General features: G+C 41.9%; 1 protein-coding gene across 1 annotated transcript in view; it reads right to left on the reverse strand.

The window, feature by feature from the left end:
- The window catches only part of LOC105279311 (amphoterin-induced protein 2), a 192,692-nt gene that overhangs the window by 79,279 nt on the left and 100,148 nt on the right, over positions 1-13,265 (reverse strand). Inside the window, exon 4 of the mRNA XM_026969946.1 lies at positions 6,928-6,966. The gene's annotated coding sequence lies outside the window, so the exon portion shown is untranslated. The remainder of the gene's footprint in view (positions 1-6,927; positions 6,967-13,265) is intronic.

Consider the following 13,265-nt stretch of genomic DNA (forward strand, 5'->3'; position numbering starts at 1 on the left):
ATCATGTTTAAAATCGTAACAATAATAATCCAAAAATTCGTATCTGTCCTTTTATGGGCAATATATATATATATATATATATATATATATATGTATATTTCAAATTACTATATATCATAATTTAAATATTTACAAAACGTAAATATATAAAATACTTTAAGGTTTACCAAATATTATTTTATAATAAATTATAACATAAATAAATAAATAAATAATTAATTAAGTAATAATTTATTAATAAATAACTAATTACAATTAATAGATAAATTTTAATATCTATTAATATTAAATCTAATAACTGTTATAATTTATATTATAATTTATAATTTATACCAGTAATAATATAACATTATTAGATTTTAATGTATTGTCACGTATTGATTCTTTTTATATTAATTTTTGGGGATAGCTTTCTTTACAGATGATAAAGACAATGTAATAATGCTATTGATTATGTTTGCTACATTACTACATACGTAAAATGAAGAATAATAATAATATCAAACGTTTTAAGTATACGAATCGAAAATTTTGATGTATTAATCCCAATGGAGTCGATGAATGATTTTATTCAATTCGACTTGTTTCTGAACAACAAAAATACAACAGAAAAGCTTTTCGTATCTAAAATATCAGAAAATTTTAATATATGAATTGATTATATTGTATATGCTTTATAAGTTGTTGCATAGACAAAAATAACAATAGTCCAACAAGACTATCTATTACTACAAAAACTTTTATTTAGTAATACATAGAAGGCAAAAATTATAAGTTCTAAATTTAACTGCGACCCGCGGTGTAACCACAAATTTTATATTTGGCCCGCCAAAAAATCTAGCTGCGTATTCCTGGAATATAACATAACGGTTCAATAACTTCTTAAAAACTGCACGAACTTTCTATCAGGAAGAATAAATATTTTATTTGTTAATACAAAAACTTTTATTTAGTAATACATAGAAGGCAAAAACTAGTTCTAAATTTAGCTGCGGCTCGCGGTATAACACAAATTTTACATTTAGCCCGCCAAAAATTCTAGTTTCCTAATCTATACAATACTGCGAAATATCTTTAAATATTAACTAAGTTTTACCTGTCAAATTTACACCTGTCAAAAAATCGGGTGAACGAAAAATGTTTTAAAGTACAAGTACATACATATCAAAAAATAAAAGATAGCTTGTTGCCTTTTGCAATATCTGCTCTTTTTTATTATATTATATATTTATTAGATTAAACTAGCTCGCGATCTAGACAGCAATTCAATTCAATACAGTGATAGTTTGAAGAATTTTTTGTTCTATAAAGGTTATTCTGCTATAAAATTAATATCCTGCTATAAAATACGATAAGCAATGTTGTTCTGTTATAAATATGGCTTTAATTTGATTTATCTAAACGCGACTTGAATTTAGGTCATGACATAATATTATATTTCATAGAAAAGAAAGATTATTTTTGTTTATTAAATGGATTTTTATTTCTATAATTTCCAGATATTACAATAAGAGAATGTGCCTACGGGAAATGACAAAAATTACAGAAATAAAAAAGTATTTTATAGCAATCTTGCCTCGGGGTTCGCCAATGCACGGGGGTGAACGTATTTATAAGCATTAATACAATTATATTTTTAAAGAATAGAAATTATTGTATTTTTATGAAATATATATTGTAAAAGTATCCTCCTATTCTAAAAAGGCGTGTTAACTTCGTGAAGTTCTTTTTTATCGAATATTGAGGCCTCTTTTCCGCGACGCTGATTGGTTCTCTCGCTTGGCTCGAACTTCGTGTGACTTGAACTTCGTGTTACGAATGTCAGAATGTCATAGTGGCTGTCAGTGCGGTTATATTAATTTATTATTTCTTAGGAACGTGAAAACGGCAGCTGTCAATTCTGTCAAATTTGTATTGATGAAACATGATGAAATAAATAATACTTTTAACGCCTTTTTTAGAATAGGATTTGTGTTATTTATTATATAATAAATAATAGATGAATACTATTATTCGAAAACATTATTAATATTGAAAAATAAAATAGCGCGCGCCTGTGGTGCTAGTATTTAAAAAAGATAAATGTAAAAACATATTTTTTTCATTTCCATTTTAATTTATTATAAAATAATCAATGGTAAAACATAATACATTTTTTTATATTTACTATATCCAAGTGTTTTGTTTTTATCAAAAATATAAGATAGAAAGCGAGAAAAATTCACTTTTTATTTTATATTATAGCTAACGAAACGCTTGAATATATATTGTCTTATAACATATATTCCTACCGTTTTTTTAATGTTTTTAATAATAATATGGATTGTAACATTCATTATTAAAAGCATTAAAACTAAAAAAACATGATGAATATATGTTATAACTCAATATTAATATATATCCGAATATATATTAGAAAAATATTGAAAAGCAAATTTAGAATATGTATATATTTCGATTTTCCATTTAGAACATGTGCAGATTTCTCACTAAGAATTACACTTTCGAAACATTACAGTTCTTCTTGGGATCTTTATCGCTTTCCGCACAAGAATCCATAATTTCTTGGGAAAATCATGAACTAAATCCTCATTAAATTCCTAACTATTTTCTGTCCCTATCCCTTTCAACGAGATTTTGACGATATTAAGTTGATGAACAACGGCTTGCATATTTATGACGGATTCGATAACACTCGTCTATTAGGGCGACACATATCTATTAGGGAGAATGTTAATGAATTGCACGACATTTTTTGCGGATCGCATCCGTCCACTGCCTGTCTCTTTTTCTTTCCTCCCTCGTTTCGTCGCTCGTTTCCTCTTTTAACAGGCGACACGCCACTGCTTATGGATTTATATGCCACGTAGGAATGAGTAATGCCTGATTTGCATTTTGCGCGTGATTTTGTCAGTTGATGTTACATCCACCGTATTAATAATGCAGGGCACGCGAGCCAGGTTTATACGTCTATGCCACCGAAATCGCTTTTTATGAGAGAATTATTACACGCAGAACGCGAAACGTTGTTTACACGCTGTCGCATACGCGAGAGCGTTATGTCGTAGAAACGACGATGATCAAATTTCCCTGGAAGCGGAATATCAGAGCGAATATAACATCGAAATGTTAATATGTCGACGCTTTCGACTCGCGCTTTCTTTTTAGACAAGTTACATCGCGTCGCAAAATATGTATACGCAGACACTCTAAATAGGATATCGACATCCCTTACGATCAGCATTCTTGGTCAAAAGAGCTGGAATATCGTGCTGACGGAACATCACCCGTGCAATCGTACACGAGAGAGACGAGAGCAGGCGACAGAGAATCAAACGGAATAGAGGGTAGCGGCGGGAGAAGGGGGGGGGGGAGGGAGAAGAAATTCGATGAGTGTCGTAGGCGTCGGTAGCAGACAATAACTCGCGATCGGGAAGTCGACTGCTCCCGCTGCCTGCTACTCGATATTCACGCGAAATGGAACGTACCCGCGGCGGCGGAGGCGGCGGGTGCAATCGTTTCAACGGCATTTCGTATCTCTAGAATTCAATACCAGAGGCTGCCTATCTACGCCGGCGGGCCGACAAAGTGGATGATAAAAAAACCATCCCTCCCGCGCGCCCCCTCGAGCGGTATCCGGGACGTCCTCCGGGAAGGGTGTTCCATCGCAATGGGCGCGTTGTGCGCAAGGTGTCGATTTCAAAAACGCGATAGCAATCTGCCCATAATTGGAGCGATGTCACACAGCTTCCCTTTTTCCAGGGACCATCCCGCGGCTGCTTTTACTCATTGATAATATTGCGTACACACACAGAATATACACAAAAGTCATCAATCGATTATTGGTCTCAACGTTTTATCGAAAAAAATGTAGTGATTATGCAAACTGCGTTTGCTTAATAATTTGGAGCTGTCATGTCCACGCGAAATGACACGTGCCTCGAAATTCACATATTCGCAACTCGTTCTTCATTTCTGTCGCATTCTCATTAATCAGTTAATTGTTTACGTAAAAACCGCAAAAGTCATATACGTATTCGTAGAAAATTGTGTACGCTTGTATACTCAGCGCTTTCGACTGCGTTTCGTGTTAATTTATAATATATATATAACTCCCGTCATTCACGAGTAAGAGTTGCAGAAACTTTCCAGGATATTCTGTAAAATTGCAAACATTGCGTGCATATCCGATATCTGCGCCCGTTAAAAAAATACCACGAGAAAGAGAAAACCTGATACTTCAGGTGCTCTCCCGACCAATTTCGTTGCTATCGATCTGCGTTATAAAATTTTATCAGACTCACTTGTTACATGCGCCCGGACTTTTACGAACAAATATAAATAAGCCGAACGCAATTTCGTTTTCAACTCTATTACCGTGTCGAGATTTAACGGCGAGATTTAAACGCGTCCGTCTGACCGCGCGCATGCTAACAATTCGTTCTTAATTACGGCGGTGATCGATCTCATCGTATTTGCCGAGTTGCCAGCTGCAAAGTAGCCATCGACGAAATAACGCGGGCGTAAATCGCGTGCCCCGGATGGAGCAAAACTCGCGCGTGATCGAAAAAGCGACTGAGATCGAATAAAAGAGGGAAATGCTCCTTACGTGCTATTGACTTATCGGTGTTTGCAAAGCCCCGGGTTTATCTTTGTTGCCCAATACGCGCTGGCTGCAGTTGTAGTTGCAGTTGTCTGGTCGATTCCACGTCTTCGTGAATATATATTATAGACAGAACCGCTGCGCAATTCTACGCGAAGGACAAAAGCCACCAGCGCCGGCCGCCACGACGACGATATTCTCTTCAAGCTCTTCGCGAGCGAAAAGCAGTGTCCGTGAGATGAACTTTTCGTCATAATGGAGTCTTCGAAAGAATTCCGGGAGGGGGGTAGGAGGGGACGAGAGGTGGTACGACAACTGTATGACAACAAGTGGCACCGTAACGAGCTTTTTACAGCAGCCGTGTGCATCCGTCCCTCTCTCGTGCGCGCGTGAAGACGTGACTTCCCCGAGCGCGTGCTCGGCGAGCTGACTCGCGCCTTCTTGACCCGCGTGAACAGCTTCCGGCGTTGTTTACCGTCGAGTTTCCGGGTGCCAAATTGGGTTATCACCGCGGGATCAGGCCGGAGGAACTAACAAGTCTTTCACGCAAGAAACACAACAGCCAGACTGGATGCTTTCGCGATAATCACCACCATTAGCGTACGGAATGTCTTCTTTGGGTCACCATGGCGGCACATCACGGTTTTTCATGCTTATCCGGAAAACGCTCGAGCATACCGCTCTCGCAAATGGCTCCCGCGCGAAGCAAAAGCCTTGGCAAAGCGTGGATATACAACTTGCATAATCAAAACCTTCTGCACAAGACTCTCGAGTATTTTTGTCGGAAAAATTAATACTTCCGTGTCAGAAAAATTAAGATTCCGGTGCTGTTAATTGTTTCGACTATTTCGCAATTACATCGAAACAAACGAGCCCGTTTGTGATTAATAATGCGGACTTATAAACTCTGTTTCGATTCGTTAATCAATAAACGATCATGCGGATAATTTAATTTTAACGTGTCCTATTTGCAACGATAAAGAGATATTTGACCGTTCATTGATCGACGAATAAACGCAGATTTTCGAGTGAATGTACAGTCTCGCTTTATCGTTGGCGAATCGTGCAGAAAGATCTGACCCGGGAAATATATATATAGCGTGAGAGATTCATTTTGTTACTTTCGCTACTGACACAATTGAAATTGCGAGAAATTATAAGTTGAATTCTGCAATGAGAAATCATAATAAATCGCATGGCAACTTGATTGTTGATTGTTAAACGTTGGGTGCGTGCGAATACACGCGCACGATTTCGGAGTCGCGAAATTTTAAGCACAAACTAAACCATAAAATAAAACACGGAAAACCGATGTGGCAGCTGATAGTTATTCCGCTCAAATATGGCCTCTCGTTTCAAGTATATTTTCAGTTGTGCGATTGTGAGGGATGCATCCATGCATGTACGCAAACGCACGCTCATACATCGCCGTTCTAAAAGTTACATTTCAATTACACGCAGTCGGAAAACAGACAATTTAATTAAATGGTTAGCATCGTGTAGTCGTTTTGTTAATGCGCGATATCGTTCGCGATGTATTGCAAGGAATAATTTCACGGGACGGACAGACAGGTATAGCATCCTGCAGTGATGTTGAGCGGAAGCATTTCCACGGAAGGAGACAGAAAATCACCGAGGGACACCAGTTAACTCGTTAATAGTCCGGACGGTCCACGTCATCGGCGTCTATCGCGATGGCGAACCCGTGATAGGAAATCCGTGATAGGGAACTCGCGATACGGTGTAAGGATGACAGTCAAAGTTAGGCCGAATATCGACGGGTGCTCCATAAATAAGCTCGTTTTTTTACGCCGCACGGGGGGTGACGGCGATTGCTTTCGGCACTTTATCGGATATATTGTCTGGCAGGTATGCGGGCACCGAACCAACAAATCCGACTGAGAAATGACATTTGAATTATTCACATTCGATATTTCTGTTTTTCCTCTTTTTTTCCCCTCTTTTGGCGAAAGCGTGCGGGCGCAGCTCTCGCCAAGGAAATTACGTTTTGCCAAAGAACGGAAATATTGCCGAGATAAATGGAGCCCGTCACGTTGGCGGTTTACATCGACGACAATGCGGCCGTATAACATCATAAAGAATTGCATTTCAATTTTTTCGGCGGAAATCGAAAAGTAAGCGATGTGTGCGCGGCGTGTTGTTTACCACCGATATTATTACGATATATTATTACACGGGATATGGGATAGTAAAATGTGCGGTGTTACGTGACGACCAGTCTTTTACATTTGCTCTCATAGATTTTATGTACACTGGCGCATCTAGAATAATTTAAGAGATTTAAACAGCGCATTATAACATACCTGCATGCAGCTCCGTTCAAACATGGCCCGAATATTTACCTGCAACAAAGAAATATTTTAATAAACTGGGCTTGAAAATGTTGCTCGGGATGCATCATTTAAATATTACGATTATTTTAATCCATGATTCTACAAGTGAATGGCACGGCGGTATTGTGTTTTTCCACGATTATATAAGCACGAAGCGCTTTAATTGTAATACCTTCGTGTTTGCGCGCGGTTTCTGTAATCGTTGTACGGTATAAAGCATATTAGCGAAATATCAAACACCGTGGCAATGAATATATTGAAGTATATCCTCCCGTAAATAGCAGAGAAAAAGCATTTCGTTTTACATGCAAATCGCAATCCCGATGCCTCCGAAACGCGAGCTACTGCGGCACAGCGGTGTGTAATGCACTATCAACGACGTAAAAAAGATCTATCCCTTTTCCGACTTCCCATTTTCTTTCAGCTATTATCATCAAAAGCGGATTTAGGTACTTGGGCGACTTTTAGTCAAGAATTTATTATAATCGCATTCCGAACGTCTTAGGGCAACGGCTGCAAAGTACCTGTTCCATGGAGGGCTGATTGAAACTCCCAAGAACATTTCGCCTCGCCCGACGAACTTCGAAGCCAATCGTCGCAGATAAATCGGATTTTGCAGTTAACGGTTTCCTTAATTACCCGACCGTCGCCTCATAGTCTTACGTTTTCGTGATGAAGAGCATCGAGTTCGTCGCTCGTCGTGAAACGCAATATAGTGTGTATATATCTGTTCTTTATCGACAGAAATATCTTCCGCAAATTCCGTGCCGTTTTCATTTTTGCCTCGAGTAATTACACGACGGCAATATCGCCCGAGTCCTTTGCAGCCTCGCGTAGCTTCCATTCTCCGGGTGCGCCGCGATTGATCGAAAATACATATTCCACGTTATTATGTTTTTCTTCTAACGTTTGCATTCGATTAGAATTTTTTTCCCTCGTCGGAATATGCGCACACGCTTATCGCGGCAGTGTCGGCTCGCGCGCAATATTTTATGAACGAGAGAAGCAAGTTCTTTGCCTTCACAATCGAGCTCCGGGGGTGAATACTCTCTCGTCGGCTCTGCGTATGTTATTCGTTCATCGTGTGCGTGCCGGAAAATAGGTTGGACTTAAATAGCGACCTCCCCTCGTGTTTCTCACTCGGAGCAGTGTAGCTTCTCGCATGCACGTCCATGCAAATTTAAAAATCCGCATTTCAGAATAAAACGTACCAACATCTGAAAATGGCATTTTATAATAGCGAGGAATATCCAGCTGATACACGCGCGGTATCCTTCACGTAATTACAAACGCTGCGGTAGCTACGACGTGCGGAATTCACCGTTTTACATAATGGGGAGTTAATTTGGTGCACGAGTGACCAAGTGCTACACGCAGCACTTCGGAGGTATTCTACCTCGCCGAAAAACAGAAGAGAAAAAGTATCCACGAAGAATATGTGCGTGCAGGAAAGAAGAAACGCAGGGAAAGGGGGATAATTGCAGGGCGATGAAGATTTCCGTACTCTCGTTGAATTTGCTCGAGCGGAGCGCTCACACGAATGTGAGTACGAATGTATATAAATTAATCCGCTTTCGCGGCGATAGTTGTGAGAAATTGCGACGCCGTCCGTTACGAGTTCGCGCGAGCAAATTTCGCGACGGCGGTTCTCCAGGACGGCTTTTGGAGAGAAATGCGTCGCTGTTGCTTGGAGGAACATGCGGCGTGATACGGAAAACGTGCTCTATTGCATGTACCGCTCGCGTTTTCAAATACCGCTCGCTCGCGTTTTCAAATACCGCCCGCTCGCGTGTGTGCAAGTTTTCCGTAAATGACAGACGACGACGGTGTGTGACACTATGGTATCCGGGATTAGCGTTCTCGCGTGCGCCGCGCCGTATCCGTCAGCCCGCGAGCGGAACGTAAGCGCCGTGACGCGCGTTCCAGCACGTACGTTCTCTTCGACCGACCGACCGGCGGAATAAGGACGCCTCGCGTCGGCCCGTGTCATAACTCCTGGACGCAGGGAAAAGTCGTGCTTCGACAACGCACACGACGTTGCACCGTTGCCATTGTCTACGAAAATTGGCCCGAGTTTGCGGAGGCGCGTTCTCTCTGCCGCTGTCGCCGAGCTCGATCGCGGCAGCAGCTCGCAGATAGACGACGGAAGTTACATAATTACACTCGGAACTCTCAAATGTCATTATTACGAGGAACAGAGAGTTGTAACCGGAATAGGATCGAAATACCCCGGCGTCATAAGTCGAGTATTCCGTGCGTTTCCGGGCCGCGGAGACGTGGTTGTGAGATATTGTATATATTTGGAGGCTGAGGATCGCGGTTGAGCAGTTCCTTTTGCATAAAATTATGGTTAATTATAGTTAATACACTTCTTAACCATAAGTGACCCTGCCGAGTGCAGAAAAGTTTTTAGATGTAGAGGATCAGGCGTGTCATTTGGGATTGGATCGATGACGCTACGTAAGTACACATATAATATAAACGGATTTGGGTCACTTCGTCGCATGGCGTAGTCATCCGGAGTAAGTCGAAGTAATTTAGATTACGCCAACAGTACGCCAGATATTATCGCGGTGAGGTAAATTACGTCAGAGCGCGGTAGCGCGCGGAGCGAAATAAGAGATGCGCTCTAAAAAGGATTTCCATGCCGAAATGCAAATTACGACGTAAGAGAGAGTCATCCGAGATATGAGAGTTACAACTAAATTTCTTGGAATAAAAACTAAATATGATGCTGAATCTCCATCCTCGGCACTCGGCTCTCTCGTCGCGGCCTATCCACGATAAGAATACGCGAATTGCAACTTGTCTTCTACGACGCAGTGATCTTCTTTTACGCAAACTCCCGAACGAACGCAGCTGGGAAAGCACGCCGTTTCGAGAAAAGTGCCTGTTTCGCAGCACGCGCAAACTTGCTTGTACGACAATGTCGCAACGACTGTAATGTCGAGAATCCCAATCGTAATGGGAAGTCGTGATGCACTTTCGCGGATCGCAGCGTTAAGGATCAGTGATCACCGACGTGCTCGGAAAAACGCGGAGACACTTGAGAGTCGTTCGTCTTTTAATGACATGACGGATCCAGTTTCGTTGTCAGGATAAAAGTGTCAATCACTCATTCGACACGGGCAATTCTGCGCCAATAGCAATGCACACCATCATTGCGCAAAGCAAAAGATATATTTACTGTGCCTCGATATCGCGACCGGAATTGCGGTGGTCGCACTGTACGCCGTGGTGAATCGATGTCTTTCGCTGCTCCATATACATACATTGTGCAATGTCTTCGAAAAGATTTGGCCGGGTTTCTAGATCCTATCTGCCCGGCCGACTTGCTATTGCCGGTCTATATCGCGCAACGGGCAGATAGACATCTTAATTAACGGTTACACGAGAACCTCGTGCCATTCTCTATTAACCGAAAAGTAAGGGCAACAAATCCCTGTTGCGAAATCAGGAAATAACTTCATTTCTACATGCTGACAATTGTCACTGAATAAAAAAATCCAAATAAAACGAATGTCGCGTATAGTGTTATAAATATTAATTTCATAAATTTTATCTTTAGAATTTAAAAGTGATCAGGAATAAAAAAATGCGAATTCCAATTTCTGATTGCTTGCGTGCCTTGAATTTCGCGCTTGCTCAGATGTACATCATACATGTTAATGTCAATTTAATAACGATATCAGCGATGCTCGACGTGACGCGAGGAGCAAAGCCTTCATGTAAATAGATTAATAATTTTCATCGAGGATCGTCGAGTCATCCTCGCCTGATTGAACGCGTCGCGGCGACACGCTGAGCAATCGATTATCCGGAATGTCATTAACTTGCAAAATACTGCCGTGGTCCCGTGATCACCGCGGAATTTTACCGTGGCGACGGCCTGATACCTTTTCGCGCGACGTAATTACGCGCGGTCGAAGAAGCAAAATGATCGTACATTTTCTCCCATCGAGATAGAGTCACGTGGTTGGAATGTTGTTGGTGCGTTCTTACAATGATTTAATTCAAATGAATCCGTTGTCTGATGGCTGTCGGCACTTCACGACCACGATGCTACTTAATAGCACTGTCGTTACATAACCCAGCTTTATTACCGTATACCCACGTCGTAACAGACCATTGAATTTTCATGAACATGTTACGAATATAATATAACGTGCCTCTCGTCTCTCTCCTTCTGTCGGGAGGTTCCTTCAGTTTCCTTCAGTTTTATTGCCGGGATGCGAAATGGGATTTACATCATTAAAGACATCATTAAGACATTTTACATCGTCGAGATCCCATAAAAATGTCACCGCACGACGGAACGTGCGTTTATAGTTTGTTCATGAGGTGGCATTAGCTCGCGCTCCCCTGACGGAGTCTGTACATTTCGCTTGTATACGTTACATTAGAATCACGCGCAGAATGTTGCATGTACATACATGTAGGATGTTGTGTGCGAGATGGGCATCCGTCGAGTCTGACTGCATTAGATAATCGATCGCGCCGGGCACGATTAGCTCATAAAGTCACATAACGCTCTCGAGATCACACGGCGCCACTTCATCATTACACCCCTGTCTCTCTGTACGCGTGAATTTGCTCAATGCTCGAACAGTCAGAGGTTGCGGTGAAGTAATTGAGCTATAGTCGTGTTTCCAGCGTGAGCGCGCGCGCTTGCAGGCTGGCTAGCTCGCTCGCTCGCGCCACAAAGAGCAGAGAACCCGGGCTCGGTATCTGTAATGTAACGGAAGTCACTTCGATGCAATTACAATGCGGACCGATATATATATATATATATATATATATATTATATTGTACATTACGTGACGCGTGTAAATGATTTGCTTCTCAGTCTTGCTCGAAAAAGAATCCACAATAGTATCCGGACATTACTACGAACATTATCACGTTCTCCACTGCGGTTCACCGATTGACTCGCAATGATGCGGATTTTATCGCGCGTTCAATTTCTTCTTTATGAAAAGTTCATTTTCTTTCATTCTGCTCTTAATCTCTCGGTTACCCGCATTTCGTTCAAATCAAGCGAGTTCAACAAGAGTACGAGCTACAGAAAATGGAAGGGAACGAAATATACGGGGAAACTGACGATGTAATATTATCACGATATTTCCGCTCTGGGAATAAATCGTTGCACGAAAGCACGGTCGTCTCTTAAAAGTCCTGGCTATTCCATTCCTGCGGCTATCAATTTGCCGTTATCTCGTGTGCAATGAGAATACACATGCCGGCTCTTCCCATCTATCCGCGCGATAGACGTACGCACCGATGGTGGAGGACACGTAGCCGGTTTTTAAGAGGAAACGCGTGTCGCGTTCGCTGCAACGCGAGGAAAGAAAACTGCAAGATCCAATCTTCCTGTGCACGTTTCAGTGGCGCGCAGCGGGAAGCCCGGCCGAAGGCAAACGGGAAGAGTGCTCGCGCGAGTTACTCGGTTCGTTTTCCGACTCCACCCATTCCTCTCGAGTCCGAATTCACTTCCGCCCGGACTCGACGAGCAATTCTCTCGATTCCCTGCTCTATCTTTCCCGCTATCTATGAAATACTTAATCAAAAGCAAGAGCGAGGGCAACCTGACACGCGAGTATCGCCGAAGGCAGCAGTCATATGGATGATGAAGCGATTCGTCTCTAGACGTTGCTGCTCGTTGATGACATGTTGCTAGATGTTACTATTGCTTCGAATAAACGTGAGACCAAACATGAAGTGTGTGCGTGTCTACTCTTCGTGCGCAGCGTGCGTGGTGATCGCGGAATTGTGAGCGTTCGCAAGGGTTGTTACCACTTACGAAAGTATCGTCACGAATTAGCATCGAATTCGTGACATGGTAAGACTTTTCCCCGTGAGATAAGTTCAACCTGCTGATGTGTCATCAGGCTGCTACTTTGTATGCTTCAACGCGAGAACATCTTCCAGTCCGCGACGAGGTCGGCTCGCCTCGTCGTTAAGGAAGAACGTGAGCCTTTTGTGACAGGAGAAGAGCGATCGTTACGGAGAGAATGTTACGCTGATAGTTGAACGCCAATTAATGGTACGTCGTGGAACTCGCGCGAGTTCGTCGTTTCCGCCGATGAGGCAACACTTGAGGAGTTACCGCGTTCGTGACGTGTAAAACGAGCGTTAGAGACGTGAATAGTTTCACAAGGGGTACGAGCACTGCAGCATCCCTATGTTAACCCCGATTTTCCGCTAAATGGTTAATAATAGATGGCATGCATCGGCTAATTATTAGTAGCTCATTATCGCCACTTGTGGAACTGGCTAATTAGCCTTATTTATTTCTAGCTCTTATAATC

Source organism: Ooceraea biroi, chromosome 5 (assembly GCF_003672135.1).
Source record: "Ooceraea biroi isolate clonal line C1 chromosome 5, Obir_v5.4, whole genome shotgun sequence".
NCBI lineage: Eukaryota > Metazoa > Arthropoda > Insecta > Hymenoptera > Formicidae > Ooceraea > Ooceraea biroi.